Source organism: Hibiscus syriacus, unplaced genomic scaffold (assembly GCF_006381635.1).
Source record: "Hibiscus syriacus cultivar Baekdansim isolate YM2019G1 unplaced genomic scaffold, ASM638163v2 tig00001728_pilon, whole genome shotgun sequence".
Taxonomy (NCBI): domain Eukaryota; kingdom Viridiplantae; phylum Streptophyta; class Magnoliopsida; order Malvales; family Malvaceae; genus Hibiscus; species Hibiscus syriacus.
Window position 1 is genome coordinate 257,367 of NW_024061884.1, and position 12,936 is coordinate 270,302.

The window sequence follows — 12,936 nt, forward strand, 5'->3', positions numbered from 1 at the left end:
GGAATTAGTCTGACTATATGCATGCACAAGATCAATCTAGAAGATAGCCATAGTACTTCGGTAGAACCCTAAAGAAGACTTAATCCAATCATGAAGAAGGTAGTCATGAAGGAGATTATAAAATGGCTAGATGGGGGAGTAATTTATCCTATATCTGATATTTCATAGGTCAGTCCGATGCAATGTGTGCCAAAGAAGGGTGGAGTAACCGTGGTTAAAATCGAACATGATGAACTCCTCACCATTAGAACAGTCATGGGCTAGAGCATATGCATGGATTACAGAAATCTTAATAAGGCCACAAAGAAATACCATTTTCCCATCCCTTTTATAGACCATATGCTTGATAGGTTAGCGGGAAAAACATTTTATTGTTTTCTTGACGGATACTCATGATATAATCAAATAGCCATAACACTGGAGGATCAAAAGAAAACCACTTTCACATGCTCATATGGTACCTATGTATTTAGACGAATACCGTTTGGGTTCTGTAACGCTCCATCTACCTTCCAAAGATGCATGGTGGCAATATTTTCAGATATGGTGGAAGAATGTATGGAAATATTTTTGGATGACTTCTCCATCTCGGGTGATGATTTTGACCGATGTCTCAAAAATCTATTCAAGGTACTGAAACGATGTAACAAAGCCAACCTAGTACTAAATTGGGAGAAATGCCATTTTATGGTGACCGAATGAACAATGTTGGGTCATAAAATTTCATGCCGAGGCATTGAAGTCAATAAAGCCAAGGTGGACGTGATTGCAAACCTTCCCCTACCCACCAACGTGAGAGGTGTACGCAGTTTCCTTGGACATGCAGGCTTCTACAGGCGGTTAATAAAAGATTTTTCTCAAATCTCTAAACCCTTGTGTTTTTTGCTTTAACAAAATCATCCATTTGAATTTACTAATGATTGTTTGAATGCCTTTACAGATTTGAAGAATAAGCTTTCGACAGCACCAATCGTTATCCCACCGGACTTGAACGAACCTTTTGAGCTCATGTGCGACGCTAGTGACTATGTAGTCGGAGCAGTGCTAGGGCAACGAAAAAGTAAAATCTTTCATGTTATCTACTATGTGAGTCGTACTCTTAATGATGCACAAGTAAACTATACCACCACTGAAAAAGAACTCTTAGCTGTAGTATTTGCATTTGATAAGTTTAGGCAATATCTAATAGGCACTAAAGTAATTGTGCATACAAATCACTCTGCTATTAAATATCTAATCAATAGAAAAGATGCAAAGCCTAGGATAATTCGATGGATATTATTACTACAAGAGTTTGATTTAGAGATAAAGGATAGGAATGGTACAGAAAATCAAGTAGCAGACCATTTGTCTAGGCTAGATAACAAATTTGATTGCCCTGACATAACAGAAATTCAAGAGGATTTCCCTGATGATAAAATATTATTTTTCACGGCTGTGCCGTGGTATGCTGACATAGTTAACTTTTTTGTTAGTGGTATTGTTCCTCCTGATTTATCTAGCCAGGGCTGAAAGAAGTTTCGACATGATGTACGACATTACTAATGGGATGAACCGTTTCTATTAAGGAAATGTGGGGACCAAATAATCCAAATATGCGTTCTAAGAGAAGAGCAGAAAGATATCCAATGTCACTCTTCATCGTATGGAGGACATTTTGGTCGAATGAGAACAACAACGAAAGTGCTTCAGTCTGGATTAAATTAGCCAACCTTGTTCGAAGATGATCATGAATTCTATAAGTCATGTGATAGAAGCCAACGAACAGGGAACATATCAAAATGACATGAGTTGCCATGGAAAAATATTCTGGAGATTGAACTCTTCAACGTATGGGGAATCGACTTCATGAGACTTTTTCCCATATCATTTGGAGATCTGTACATTCTCTTAGAAGTGGATTATGTATTTAAATGGGTTGAAACCATCGCAACACCTAAAAATGATTCCAAGATGGTGTTAAAAGTTTTACAAAAAATATATTCACACGATTTGGAACACCACGAGCTATCATTAGCGATGAAGGCACACATTTTGACAACAAACTGATTGCCAAGGCACTGAAACGATATAGAGTGCTACATAGGATCGCTATGGCATACCACCCTCAGACTAATGGTCAAGCCGAAGTGTCTAATCGAGAAATCAAACAGATCCTTGAGAAGATAGTCAACCCAAGTTGAAAGGACTGGTCCCCGAAGCTAGATGAAGCACTATAGGCTTATCGCACATCATTCAAGACACCGCTGAGAATGTCCCCATTAAATTGATCTACGAAAAAGAATGTCATATGCCTGCTGAACTAGAACATAAAGTCTACTGGGCTATCAAAAAGTTAAACATGGATGCTCAGCTTGCTGGAGAAAGAAGACTCTCGGAAGTGAACGAGATGGATGAATTCAAAGCACACGCATACGAGAATGCCCACCTATACAAGGAGAAAAAAAAAACGATGGCATGACAGTAGAATATTGCCATGACAATTTTATTCTGGACAACTAGTACTGCTCTACAATTCACGTCTCTACAATTCACGTCTTAAGCTATTTCCAGGCAAGTTAAAATCACGATGGTCAGGACCATTCATCGTACACCAAGTCCATGACAATGGAGCAATCGAAATTCAGAACCAAAACGATGGTTCCATCTTCAAGGTGAATGGGCAGAGGCTAAAAGAATACAAATGAGCCCCAGTCATGCGCGACAAACCGGCATCGTTGGTATTTGATGCCCAAGAGTTTGCCTTATTTACTTGAACAAAATTCGTTGCCTAGGCAACGAAAATTTGAATTCTGTACATAAATAAATTAAGTTATTTTCTTATCCGTTTTATTTTATTTCTTTATTTATTGTAGGCATACAAAGCACACGTGACATCATGGGGAGTTAGAACATGCATGAAAAAGAAAGGAAACCCTAGGGTAAAAGGTTTAGGCGGTAGAATTAATGAAGGAAACAATCTTGTCCCCCACTTTACGTCCAATAATATATTTCTCATTCAATACAAAAATCTTTTCCCCTCGTTCAAAGACAAAATTACCCCGAAACTACCCATTACTTTCCAAAAAGACCCACCCAACTCCTTCTTCTTCATGTACCTCACTCACTCTCTACCAAGCAAGAAACTTTTTCTTTCTTTCAACAAAAACTCCCCATCGCCGCCACTGATTTCAATACACCAACCAAGTACAATGGCCAGATCAAGGAAAACCCCAGCCCTAACACCGAACTTTGAGTGTTTCCAAATAGCCAAGGCTAAAGCATGCTTTAAAATCCTCCAAAAATGACAAGTGTATTTGGAAGATGGGTTCGTCTTTCCAGCAGAGGATGAAGAGCCGTTTGGACTAGAGGTGATGGACATGATAAAGAAACACAACTGGGAGAAGTTTGCTCGCCATCCCAAAGTTGTAGTACCAGCGATGGTAAGGGAGTTCTACACCCACCTCGAAGACCCAGCCAACCACACGGTATACATCCGAGGGAAGCTCATTCGATTTTCCCCTTCAGCACTCAATATATACTTCAAGTTGGGGAAAGTAGAGGAGCGACAAAAGAGATTCGTAGATGAGACAGACCAGGAAATATACAGTGGAGTTCTTGAAGATCTTTGCTTTGGGTGGGCATGTTTGAAGGGAATGCCCCAATGAGGAAGAGAGTTGATCGTCGAGCCCAAAAACTGATCGTGAAGTTGTGGAACCATTTTCTCAAGGGCAAGCTTATGCCAACTTCTCACAACACAACCGTGCTCATGAAAAGATTGATGCTCTTACACTCAATAATATACGGGAGGAAGATTGATGTTGGCAAACTCATCTTCGAGCAAATCCACGAGTGCGCAAAAAAGAACAGGGGTAATTTGTTGCTTCCTAACTTGATAACCGCATTGTGCAGGAAAAAGAAGGTCCCCGATGAGCCTTTTGAGGACTTCATTAAATCCAAAGAGGGAATCACCAAGAAATAGGTACCTGAGCTGATGCCAGAATGGCCGCAGTGGTTACGTACACGTGAGAAACGCGTGAGAAGATAGGGAACCTAGAGGATCACATGGAGATCTATTTCGAGTATGTCAAGGCAAGAGACGCGCATCTTAACACCTTCTTCAAAGAGTTGCTACCAAACACAACCGTCAATCTACCGCCCTTCCCTAGTGTCATCCTCAAATACAATGCTGGCGACAGCACATTCCACGCCTCAACATCAAATGCCCCTCCATAGGTTTACCCAAGAGTACCCACAGACGTGCCACCACTGGCAACCTATGTCTAGCCCGTACTAGAGGAAGGCCAAGACGACACAGAAGAGTTCCTCAGCTCCTCATCTTTCTCGACCTCTGAGAGAAGTCAAGATATCCTACTCAACTTCTTCTCCGATGAAGCTTTTATACCAGCCCCGAAACAACCCGAGCATGATCCTATTCAGTTCCCGGTCCGTCAAGCAATGCTAGTACCAGCAACAACTCAAAGTCCAGCTCCAGTTCCAGCACAACCGACTCCTACTGTCGAACAACCAACTCCAGCACAAGCCTCGACCAGCAAGAAGTGCTAAAAGCGAATGGAAGGCCGTATACATCAGCCGTCACCCTCGACGATAGCAACAGTAGACTCAGGATCCGAGAGTCCCTCTCCTTCTAAATGACGCCGAACAAGGGCGTCCAGTCAAGACACCCCACCACAGTAAGTTTACAATAGTTTATTTTTTTATTTCTTTCGCATTTTCATATAGAATCATGTTGTTTTAGTTCTCATGCATTGAGGATAATGCATCCCTCAAGTTTGGGGGAGGTATTGTGTCATATTCTGCCATACTTTGTTAAATAGCAATTGATGATAATTGGTTGAAAATTTTGGTTGTTATGAAATAAGCAGGTTAAGATTATTGTTAGGAATGAATTAGGGATGCCCAATGATGAATGTATAATTTGATTGCATAGGCCAACTTATTATAAGACTGTCTAAGGAAGAGAACCAATCCTAGGCCTTATTCTTTGAAAATTTTATAAACAAAATTGTAGGTTGTCCCTACTTAAGGTAATCTGTAAATTTTTAGGAAAGAACTTTCTTCTTGCCGGGACTTCAAAAATATTTTAAGGGTAAGGTAAAACTCCATAGTGTTTAAAACTTGATAAATAAAAAGGGACATCCTCTATGCAAAGGCATAAATAGAAAAACTCCATAAGAAATTAAGAGTTGCCAGGGTATATGAGTGAATGAAAGTAGTCACAGAATGACTATACCCGACTACTTGGGGGTGAAAGGTATGCTCCCTTTCACCTAGAGTGTAGAACGGTAGGTGTGATGAGCTGACTCCCCTATAAAAAGAGAAAGATAAAAAGTTGATAAATAACTAGGAGTATAAACTAAGATTGATAAATAATTTGATGCCTTGACAATCCAGAAGTGCTTACTTTAAGTTTTCTAATTACCTTTATGCATAGACTGGCTACAATCACGCACACACAATAGCAAAGAATCCTGACTAGGGAAGAGACTTGACTGATATGACTGTCGAACATGTTGAGGCAAACTATGTTTTTCCTGAGGGATGAAATCTCAAATCATATGATTTTCTTAACACTTCTTTGCCATGCCAATTTTAATTTTCTTCTAGCTATTATACATTGCTTGAGGATAAGTAGTAGCTTAAGTTTGGGGATGTGATAACTCCGTAAAAAGACTCAATTTCTAGTCTTTTCACTTAAGTTATTGCTCGTCTAAACAAAGTATGCACAACATTTTAGTTGCATTTAGTTGCATATAGGTTATGTTAGCTTGTGGTGGATAAGTTTTGCTTCGGCAATATTTATTTGGTTTAACCAATGATGTTGATGAGAAAGGGTTTGCTTGGGTTGTGTTTGTACAGGAAACTTATAGAGGAATAACATTTCAGTCGTGACAACGTAAATTGCAAGGGCCAGTGGAACTGATAAGAACATGAGGAGCATATTTATCTCACCGAGACAAGGTTTATCTGAAGAGTATGAAGTGGGTATGACGAAACTGCCTATGTCACACACCAACTAGATGACCTACTTCACGTGCAAGAAGCCTTAAACATTTTGACAGCCACCAACCGCTTTTCCTTTTTAAGCCTGGGAAATATAACAACGGTTATTTAAGGAATCTTCAAATTATGCAAAAGCCCTAGGAGATCCTTCCTTATAAATAACCAGCCGTAGCCGCCAAAAGGGGGAGGCAAGGAAGAAGAGAGAAGAGCTTTACCCAAGGCATGAGCGAGCAACTGCAGTGCTTTATCACCGTTTACCAACCAACCTTCCTTGGTGTCCTCTATAACCAGGCTGTAGTAGAGTGGTGATCAGGTCTCTAGAGAGGCTGATCACCAATGCAGGCGCGGTGCTGATCAGAATTGTCGCGACAGAGCCCCCAGTTTTTGGGAGTCGTTATTCCTTTGTTCTTAATCTCTTTATATGTTTGGGGTTGTATTAAACGTTGAACTTGGATGATTTTTGATAGCACCATGACTGTCTTACTTGGTGTTAAACTTTGTTTTGCCTAAACAATTACTTTATGTTTAATGAATGATGAATTATGTTTTTGCTCATGACTATTTTGTTCATTGTTTGAATATTTTGCCTTAACACTGTAAGAGCGTCGAGAGATCGCCTGGGGTTATGGTAAAACATGTCTTGACAATGTAAGAGCATCGAGAGATCTCCTTTTGTCTAGATAGTGATTTTAGATCCGAGAGAACTAAGATAGATCCACGTGAGCAATGAAATGAATCTAGGATAGTGAAGTTCTAAATTGTTTACCTTAGAGATAAGGAGAGAGTTTCAATCGACTAAAAGGGATAAATGCTAGAGTAGGATAAACAACACCTATAGTTCACGCTGAGAGGTATTGCTACGACAACAGTATGACAAACCAGGGGTTGTAGTTAACGTTGAGGAGTATTGCCATAGCAACCATCTAAGAATACCTAATAATTCTGTCGGGCAACTTAAGCAAGTCATAAGAATTCATTCTAGACTTAGAATAATTGTTGCCAATACAAAAGTTTATCATAAGTGCTCTGTGAGAAGTTTGAGTATGTTAGGTTGTTTGCATTATATTTAAATCAACACTTGTTTTATTTTATTCCAATATTCAGCATATTTATTTTGCCTCAATCAATCTTTTCTGCAATCATTATATCACTTCTTTGTTTTATTACTAGTAGATTTTAAGTTGACAACCTAGTAGGAATTAGTTTGTGACACTCGTTCTAGTTGTGGTGAAATTAAATTTATAAACCAATCAATGAGGAGACGATACTCACTTACCCTGTATTACTTGAATTGATTATGTATACTTGCACAGAATTTCTTGCCTTAGCATATACATTTACAAGCGATCAGTTGTACAAAAAAAAAACAAACTTCTAGACATAGCATGTAAATATAGCTTGAAAGGAAGCAAAAAACATGCACTTAGTTTGGGTTGCGGGCTTCAAAAGTTTTCCATTGGTTTTAAAGCCTATTAATTTGGCGTATTCAATAATGGGTTTGATGTATGGGAATGTTGCTTTCATCCTCAAGCATATATGGACTCTACTTTGGGTTAAAGTAACTGTCAGATCCCCTATTATAAATATTGTATTAATTTAATCCTTCTGTTATAGAGACTTGTTTAAACTAACCATATACTATTCATGAAATAGTGGACGACTGTTAATAGAAAATTGTGAGAAATTAACATGGCTTATTTTGTTCCTACTATTAAATCAATCAAGATTTCTCTGTCAACTTGAAGTTTCAATTAAATAGGTGCATAAAAAATTAGACGATGAAGCATTGAACTGATAGCGACCGATATGGTAAGCCATCTCATCAGTAAACCTAACACAGAGTTCCACCAGCATAGGCATAGCTTGTCATGTAAATGATGTTGGAAGAAACACCAGAGCTGAATAGTGTTATAGAACATGGCTTCTTTAAGAACTACGCAAAGAACACATCATTTTTATTGTCGGAACACATCATTTTTATTGTCGGTTCGCCACTTAACTGGCGTGAGATGTTAAAACTCGACATTTTAATGAGTTTTAATTACCATTGAAGAAGATGATCAAACGATAGATATAAGAATGTAATATTCTGATATTACAAAAGCACAAAGAGACGTACAAATTTGGATCAAGAAGGTCTCAGCAATCAGTAAGAAAATTTGTAAAGATAATACGGAAGGTGGGCAATGAAAACTCGATTGTTTATATGTTTATGAAATTAGTAAGGAGTGTAGTAATAATCCGCCGTTGGCCCCATCCCCTTGACCGGTGGTATTCCGTAAGGCATCACCGGCATCAGCCCAGGTCCGTAATTCGATCCGGGGTGGCTAATCTTTGCCAAACTAGTTTGACCTTGCATTCCATCCCTTGCATATTGCTGCCAAACCTGTAGTTCCTGGGCAACAAAAATGTTGTTTCTTCTCCATGTCGGACATTTGCACATATGAAGGTGGTGGAATGCTAAAAGATGCTGCAAAAGGGTCTTGATTGACATTCTGAACCGTTCCATCTGGTTCCGGAAAAGCTAAAACTTGTGCCGTGCTCTTCCCTGGCCCCAACAATGCCACTCTACTGGCACTACCCGCACTCAACTGAGGAATACTAACATGATGCATTACCGTTCCTTGATCGTACATGACATTCAATAACAATGGATCGAGCCCACCGCCCAAAGAAGCCTTTTGCCTCAGCAAATTACTAGCTGACTCGACCAAAGCCAATTCCCAATCTGCCTTCCCCGGGTCGGCAGCCGGAGTTTGCCAAGCCGATGTCACTTCGGGTTGGCCATTTGATGGGAAAGCATCCCATGATCCATTCTCACTGTTAGCTGAAGGACCATTATATAAAACCAAGGCTAATTTGTTCCCCTGATCATCCGCGTTGACAACGTCATCCCTCAAGTTCACTAATTACTCTTGGGGTTTAACAGGCTCGGGATCTGGTGGTGGTGGCGAAGGCGGCGGAGTGTGATTCTCCGGCAGGGGTAGTGCCTTTATTTCATTCATATCTGGTTCGGGCTCAACCTCTTTCGGTGGAGGAGGAATCTAATTCATCTCTGGACTTTTGGGCATCTCAGCTCCACCCGTCACATACACTTCCAATGTGTCCAACAACTTACTCGTAATCCTCCGCACATCGGGATACTCCGATGATCTGGCCATGCTCATTTCCTTGCACCAATTGTAAAATGCAATCAACTCATCGATCTTCTTTGCAACACTTGTATATGAGGCGGACACTTTTATGTGGGTACTCCATATTGAAAAACCTATCAAGCAACACAGCTAAAACCTCACAAATATCAACATAAAATTGAAAACTCTCTTTCACAACAGAATACAAAGCATACAAGAAACGATCCCATTTTACCGAATATCATCTCGGCGTTCATTTCCCTCAATGGGGTCATTGTTTCCTTCTCCTCCCTCGCATCTCTCCCCCTATTGTCTTATTCATATCACCATATGATCTTGTTCTCCTAGGCATCCCATAGGCTCCATATCCATTGTCACCTTTGAAATCTCCGTAATCATATTTGTTTGGTCTCGGTGACAGTGACCGGAAAATATATCTTACTCCACCGTATCGATCATTACGGTTTCTATGACTACTTCCCTCACTGCCCGCCTCTTTTCTGATGGAAAAACATCGATTCAAGTCTTTGATCCAAATATATAGCATAGGCTCGAACAAAAGCAGAGTGATCCCATGAACTCGAATGTGCCTCGTCTCTAAAATTCGACATATTCAACAACCTCATACCTTTCCTTGTAGCATACAAGATCTCTTCTAGAAAAATCGGACCTCCATCGTTCATCAGCCTATGAACAAGCACCACGATACAGTCATGTGTCTTCCCCAACCGTTTAGGCATAGCGCAAATGCACGCGCGGACGTACCCACCGGAGTAGGAGGTCAAAATGAGGATTTAGCGTACGTATTTCTCGTCCGCGGGGTTATCGTCGTGTCTCGTGCACGATAGCTACCTCGAGTTTCGACGCAATGTTGCTCGCTACTTTAGCTATTCCTATGCTCGTTTGGTCCTTGACAGCCCCAATCGCTTTCCGTAAAGTGCTCGGCGCCATCTCCGGCCTTTGATTTTAACCAAAATACACGTCCTTAAGTTTAAATATTCGTTTCAAAATTAGAAATCCAATAAATTTAATTAGCTAACTAAATTAAGCCAGTAATGCAATCCAAATATAAAAGTCTTACTTTTACTCACCTTCGAGTTTTACAGCCTAAGGCAACGAAGCAGTCCAAAAGTGCTGATTCATTAACTTTTGAAGAACGACCAACTAACTGAGTAACGAGGAAGAAGTAGACTTGATGAGACGGCGGCGGGGGCGACAGAGGAGGGAAAAGGGAATTGGAAAGAAAATGAGGGAAAATGGGGTGGGACGGGGTAAACGGCAGGTATTTTGTAGAAAACAGTTGTAGGTAGTTATTTTGTTAGTATAATTAGAAAGTTAGTTGGTTATTGTTAGTTTGTAAGTCTGTTAGTTATCTAACTATTGTATAAATACATTGGTATGTAAGTTTATACAGATATGTGAATAAATCATTTTTAGTATTTCTTGGGCTATTATTTTTAACATGGTATCAGGTACATCTTTGGGCTCTTGGGTTATTGGGCTTATTTTTCACTAGTCCATCTTCTTCATTCTCGTTTCTGTTTTTGGCTATCTTCACCGTGAAAATTTCTCAATCCTTGTATCTATTTCTTTGTGATTTTTTTATTCTGCTTCATTTCCTCTTTGAAATGCCTCCACAAGATGTTTCGAAGATTGATTTCACGGATCCATTATATTTGCATCCGTCTGATACACCGGGTGCTGTTCTTATTTGTCACCAGCTCACCGGCGTTCATGATTACATCATTTGGAGTAGGTCTATGCGTATTTCTCTCATTGCGAAGAATAAATTAAGGTTTATTGATGGGGTTTGTCATCGGTCTGATTTTGCGGAGCAGCTTCAACCGCAATGGGATCGGTGCAACGCGATTATGCTTTCTTGGTTGATTAATTCTGTTAGCAAGGATCTTTCAACTGGTATTGTTTTTTCTTCTAGTGATGCTCTTGTGTGGTCTGATTTGAAAGAGCATTTTGATAAAGTTGATGGTTTTCTTGTTTATTTTCTACACCGTGAGATTGCAACCCTTGCTCAAGGGGATTCCTCAATTTCGTCCTAGTTTACCAAATTGATGCTTCTCTGGGATGAATATGGTAATTTAGTGCCTCTTCCTTCGTTTGATTGTGCTAATGCTCAGTAAAATACTACTAATTCTCTTCAACAATGTCTTTTTCAGTTCTTGATGGGATTAAATGAATCGTATTCTGCTGTGCGTAGTTAAATTCTTCTGATACAACCGTTACCGTCTATTAATCAGGCTTACTCGATGTTGGTTCAAAAGGAGTCTCAACGATCTCATTCCACTGGTATGCCCTCGATTAATGACTCTACTATTTTTTACTCTAATTCTTCTGCATCTCCTGGCAGTATGGGTCGACTCCGATTCAATGGCACTAGTGACTATTGTAAGGTTAAAGATCACAAGAATGATCAATGTTATAGATTGAACGGTTTCCTGCTGACTTCAAATTCAATCCAAAAAAGGATGCTCAAGATGCTCTTATTATTCAACTTGAAGATTCTGTTACTTCAGCTCCTGTTTCTACTCATGTATCATATGCCCCAGTTTTTACTCAAGAACAGTATAATCAAATTCTGAATTTGTTGCACCAAGCTCCTTCCTCTGAGTCTTCTGTTAATCTTGTGGGACAAACTTCAGGTACTGTTTCTTCTGTAAATTGGATCTTGGACACTGGTGCTATTGATCATATTACCTTTGAATTCTCTTGCTTGACAAATCCTATTGCATGTGCTTCCAAAAATAAATTTGTTCATCTACTCAATGGTAAAAAAGCCCTCATCACTTATATTGGTTCTCATATTCTTAGTAATGATCACATTATTCATAATGTTTTATTCGTCCCTGAATTCAAAAATAACCTTTTGTCTATCACTAAACTGACCAATAAGCTTTACTATGTTATTTTGTTTTATCCTGCATTTTGTATCTTGCAGGACATCTCCAGTGGAAAGATCAAGGGGATTGGTAAGGAACATGGAGGTCTTTACTTGCTCGAGTCTTCTTGTGCGCGTCCTTGGGTTTCAATTTATCTCCTCTTGTTGCTTCTTCTTTTTCAAATTCCTTTGTTTGTAAACATGTTGATCATCATTCTCATACTGTTACTGAACTCTGGCATGCTAGACTTGGGCATGCTGCCATAATAAAAATACACAAATTGCCTATTCTTCAGTCTATTAAATTTAATCCTAGTGATGTGCAACTCTGTTCTGTTTGTCCTATGGCTCGATAATCACGATTGCCATATCCTTTTCACTTAATTCACATTGATCTTTGGGGTCCCTATGGAGTTTCTACTCATAGTGGACATCGTTACTTTCTTACTATTGTTGATAATTTTAGCCGTATGACTTGAGTGTTTCTGTTACGACTCAAAAGTGATGTAGTCATTCATTTAAAAGTTTTTTTTTCTGATGATTCAAAATCAGTTCTCTACTTCTGTTAAGATAATTCGCAGTGACAATGGGTCAGAATTTTTCAATTCAATATGTTCTCATTTGTTTTCCTTTTTTGGCATAATTAACCAATCTAGTTGTGTTCGTACTCCTTAGTAAAATGGGGTAGTTGAGTGTAAGCATAGGCATTTACTTGAGGTTGCTCGTGCCTTGCATTTTCATTCTAAAGTTCATTTGAAATTTTGGGGTGAGTGTGTTCTTACTGCATGCTATTTGATAAATAGATTATCTTCCTCTGTTTTATCTTGGCTTACTCATTTTGAATTGTTGTATAAAACGTCTTCTTACTTGTCTTATATTCGTGTATTTGGGTGTCTTACTTATTCT

At 39.3% G+C, this 12,936-nt stretch overlaps 1 pseudogene; it reads right to left on the reverse strand.

Moving 5' to 3' along the window:
• Positions 1-8,221: 8,221 nt before the first annotated feature.
• On the reverse strand, positions 8,222-10,088 carry LOC120132619 (annotated as a pseudogene).
• Positions 10,089-12,936: the final 2,848 nt, after the last annotated feature.